A 4,977-nucleotide genomic window follows, 5' to 3' on the forward strand; every position below is an offset into this window, starting at 1 on the left:
ATTGTGAAGTGGAAACTTCTGGGAGCAACAACGGCTCAGCTGCGAAGTGGTAGGCCACACAAGCTCATAGAACGGGACTGCCGAGTGCTGAAGCGCGTAGTGTGTAAACATCGTCTGTCCTCGGTTGTAACACTCATTACTGAGTTCCAAAATACCTCTGGAAGAAAGGTCAGCACAAGAACTGTTCGTTGGGAGCTTCATGAAATGGGTTTCCATGGCCGAGCAGCCACACACAAGCCTAAGATTACCATGCGCAATCCCAAGCATCGGCTGGGGTGGTGTAAAGCTCACCGCCATTCAACTCTGGAGCAGTGGAAACGTGTTCTCTGGAGTGATGAATCACGCTTCACCATCTGGCAGTCCGATGGACAAATCTGGGTTTGGTGGATGCCAGGAGAACGCTACCTGCCCCAATGCATAGTGTGTGCCAACTGTAAAGTTTAGTGGAGGAGGAATAATGGTCTGGGGCTGTGTTTCGGGCTAGGCCCCTTAGTTCCAGTGAAGGGAAATCTTAACGCTACAGCGTACAATGACATTCTAGACGATTCTGTGCTTCCAACTTTGTGGCATCAGTTTGGGGAAGGGCCTTTCCTGTTTCAGCATGACAATGCCCCCATGCACAAAGCGAGGTCCATACATAAATGGTTTGTCAAGATTCATGTGGAAGAACTTGACTGCCCTGCACAGAGCCCTGACCTCAACCCCATCGAATACTTTTGGGATGAATTGGAATGCCGACTGCGTGCCAGGCTTACCACCCAATATCAGTGCCCGACCTCACTAATGCTCTTGTGGCTGAATGGAAGCAAGTCCCTGCAGCAATGTTCCAACATCTAGTTGAAAGCCTTCTCAGAAGAATGGAGGCTGTTACAGCAGCAAAGGGGGCACCAGCTCCATATTAATGCCCATGATTTTGGAATGAGATGTTCGACGAGCAGGTGCCCACATACAGTACTTTTGGTCATGTAGTCTATATTAACAGGCCCATGGGCCATGGGCGTCATGCTCTTTTTTTCCCCAAAATAAATGATTTTCATTTGATCAATTTCGGCCAGCCCACCCTCCTAAAACATGGTCTAGCCCATCTGGCATCTGACAGATTTCTGTGTACAAGACCAATACACTTTTATTTGATTTAACAGATGGCCAATCCGCCACTGCCATTGTCTCTTCAAAGTATGGACAAGGACACCGGAGTTGGTATGCCAGTCCTGCACAGCTGCACTTCTATAAATGCACCCATAATTTATTTTGAGTACAAGGCGGGTCTTACAGAAGCTCCAGGCCAATTGAGAGTTGACCCTCTTAATGACAATATGCAGAGCTATTCATAATGAATGAGAACCCCCCCACAAAACTCCCTCGAAAAGCTGAAAAGGGATGATGGGATTGAGGGGTTGTGCATGAGGGGTGTGAGCCATGTAGCCTATCAGCTGTCGAGACTGCGTGATGTATAGCCTATTATTTGGGAGTAAGATTCTGTCTGCCTGAATACCATACCAGACAATGAAATATTCTCTGAGCATTATCAAATTTCTATTCAGCCTCTCAGGGGCGAACTGGGACCAGAAATCGGCCCTGGCATTTGCCAGATGGGCTGGTCCATTTTCCGCCTAGTTGGCCTGTTAACTTGTTTTTTGGCGCAAAATGATCATGATCTGGCTAATAATGTACTAAAATGGGAATACAATTGACATTTTCAAATGGTACCACAAAGACGGTTGGAGGTCCACACATCAGATGTTGACTTGAATGGGAATCTGTTGTTTTAAATTATACTGTCAATCCTCCATAAAAATATAGATAATAGGGCGGCAGGTAGCCTAGAGGTTGAGAGCATTCCCGAAAGGTCGCTGGATCTAATCCCTGATCCGACTAGGTGAAAAACCTGCCGATGTGCCCTTGAGCAAGGCACTTAACCCTAATTGCTCCCGTAAATCGCTCTGGATAAAAGTGTCTGTTAAATGACAAAAATGTAATAGAAAGACATTTGACGGTGGGTGGACCGGCTGTCATCTTTGTTGTAGCAATTAGAAGTTAACATTTCAATTCAATTAAAATGTCAGTGGTGTACGAGCTAAATTGCAGTGGTCTGAAGGGATAGGTCCATTCTGTGAGTTCTATTCCTATGATTGAAATGAAATGAAACCCACCCTGTTGTATTCAAGAGCATGTCTCAACCGATGGCCAGCACAACACAAAAACCTCAGATGACGTGAAATAGGGTCTAAGCTACAACATACAGTGAGGGAAAAAAGTATTTGATCCCCTGCTGATTTTGTACGTTTGCCCACTGACAAAGAAATGATCAGTCTATAATTTTAATGGTAGGTTTATTTGAACAGTGAGAGACAGAATAACAACAACAAAATCCAGAAAAACACATGTAAAAAATGTTATAAATTGATTTGCATTTTAATGAGGGAAATAAGTATTTGACCCCCTCTCAATCAGAAAGATTTCTGGCTCCCAGGTGTCTTTTATACAAGTAACGAGCTGAGATTAGGAGCACACTCTTAAAGGGAGTGCTCCTAATGTCAGCTTGTTATCTGTATAAAAGACACCTGTCCACAGAAGCAATCAATCAGATTCCAAACTCTCCACCATGGCCAAGACCAAAGAGCTCTCCAAGGATGTCAGGGACAAGATTGTAGACCTACACAAGGCTGGAATGGGCTACAAGACCATCGCCAAGCAGCTTGGTGAGAAGGTGACAAAAGGAAGAAACACAAAAGAACTGTCAATCTCCCTCGGCCTGGGGCTCCATGCAAGATCTCACCTCGTGGAATTGCAATGATCATAAGAACGGTGAGGAATCAGCCCAGAACTACACGAGAGGATCTTGTCAATGATCTCAAGGCAGCTGGGACCATAGTCACCAAGAAAACAATTGGTAACACACTACGCCGTGAAGACTGAAATCCTGCAGCGCCCGCAAGGTCCCGTCTGATGTTTGCCAATGAACATCTGAATGATTCAGAGGAGAACTGTGTGAAAGTGTTGTGGTCAGATGAGACCAAAATGGAGCTCTTTGGCATCAACTCAACTCGCCGTGTTTGGAGGAGGAGGAATGCTGCCTATGACCCCAAGAACACCATCCCCACCGTCAAACATGGAGGTGGAAACATTATACTTTGGGGGTGATTTTCTGCTAAGGGGACAGGACAACTTCACCGCATCAAAGGGATGATGGACGGGGCCATGTACCGACCATATGACATTCTCCCAATCCTCTTCTGGATCATCCAAATGCACTCTAACAAACTTCAGACGGGCCTGGACATGTACTGGCTTAAGCAGGGGGACACGTCTGGCACTGCAGGATTTGAGTCCCTGGCGGCGCAGTGTGTTACTGATGGTAGGCTTTCTTACTTTGGTCCCAGCTCTCTGCAGGTCATTCACTAGGTCCCCCCGTGTGGTTCTGGGATTTTTGCTCACCGTTCTTGTGATCATTTTGACCCCACGGGGTGAGATCTTGCGTGGAGCCCCAGATCGAGGGAGATTATCAGTGGTCTTCCATTTCCTAATAATTGCTCCCACAGTTGATTTCTTCAAACCAAGCTGCTTACCTATTGCAGATTCAGTCTTCCCAGCCTGGTGCAGGTCTACAATTTTGTTTCTGGTGTCCTTTGACAGCTCTTTGGTCTTGGCCATAGTGGAGTTTGGAGTGTGACTGTTTGAGGTTGTGGACTGGTGTCTTTTATACTGATAAGTTCAAACAGGCGCCATTAATACAGGTAACGAGTGGAGGACAGAGGAGCCTCTTAAAGAAGAAGTTACAGGTCTGTGAGAGCCAGAAATCTTGCTTGTTTGTAGGTGACCAAATACTTATTTTCCACCATAATTTGCAAATAAATTCATTAAAAATCCTACAATGTGAATTTCTGGATTTATTTTCTCAATTTGTCTGTCATAGTTGACGTGTACCTATGATGGAAATTACAGGCCTCTCTCATCTTTTTAAGTGGGAGAACTTGCACAATTGGTGGCTGACTAAAGACTTTTTTTCCCCACTGTATATCAAACTCAAAGATTTATATTTTCCAGTGATATAGACATGTCCCATGGTATTGTGGGGTACACAAATTGGGTAAACTTTGAGCACCTTAATCTCCTGAATGTTTTGGCATTCAGGTCCAAAAAGTCACTTTCTGACCACTTCTTCCATGGGCAAACATGTATGGAAAGTTTTGTTTGTTTAAATCAAAAGGGATGCTGTCAAAAAGTGAATGATTTCAAATAACTTTACCCATATATCATATTGTAAAATGGTAAATTACCATTTGCTGGAATTTCACATTACACACTGACCAAATTGTCAGACTTGCGCTTACATGTCGACTGCACCTTAATCTACAAATACCTCCCACCCAAACCGTTCAATGGATTCTTCCAGGTTAATTCTGAAATCCATGCATACAACACAAGACACTCAGATAACCTTCAACCTCCCCACCACACAGTCCATTCTCTTTCAGATAGGAATCCCAAAGTATGGAACCTCTATCTTCACATTGCCAAATCATCATCCCTCAATAACTTCAAGCATAGAATAGGGGTCAGTCAGCCTGATTAACTAAATGATCCAGTAGTCTCTCCTCCTACATGTAGCCTAACACACACAGGAAACATCTTTTTTTTTAACACTGAATCTATCATGTTCAATTGTAATTACTTTTTTTTGGTGTGGTTTTCATATAAACCCAACCTCCCCTGCACACCTTTATCATGTTTTTACCTGCAAGATTTATTTACACAACAGATGTGTGAAAGACAAACTAAAGTAAAAAAGCAAAACTACTTGTTATCTTGGATGCAGGACTGCAGACATAGAAAACAGCCTCATGACTGGGATGTTATATAAATTGAGTGAGGCTGAGCAAGCATTCTGTCTAGACGGATTAAAACAATGGTCTGTGGAAGCTGTATTCAAGCGTCAGTGAGGAAAGACAGAATAAAAAATGGCTGCAAAATTAG

Source organism: Coregonus lavaretus, assembly GCF_964263955.1.
Source record: "Coregonus lavaretus genome assembly, chromosome: 39".
Classification (NCBI taxonomy): domain Eukaryota; kingdom Metazoa; phylum Chordata; class Actinopteri; order Salmoniformes; family Salmonidae; genus Coregonus; species Coregonus lavaretus.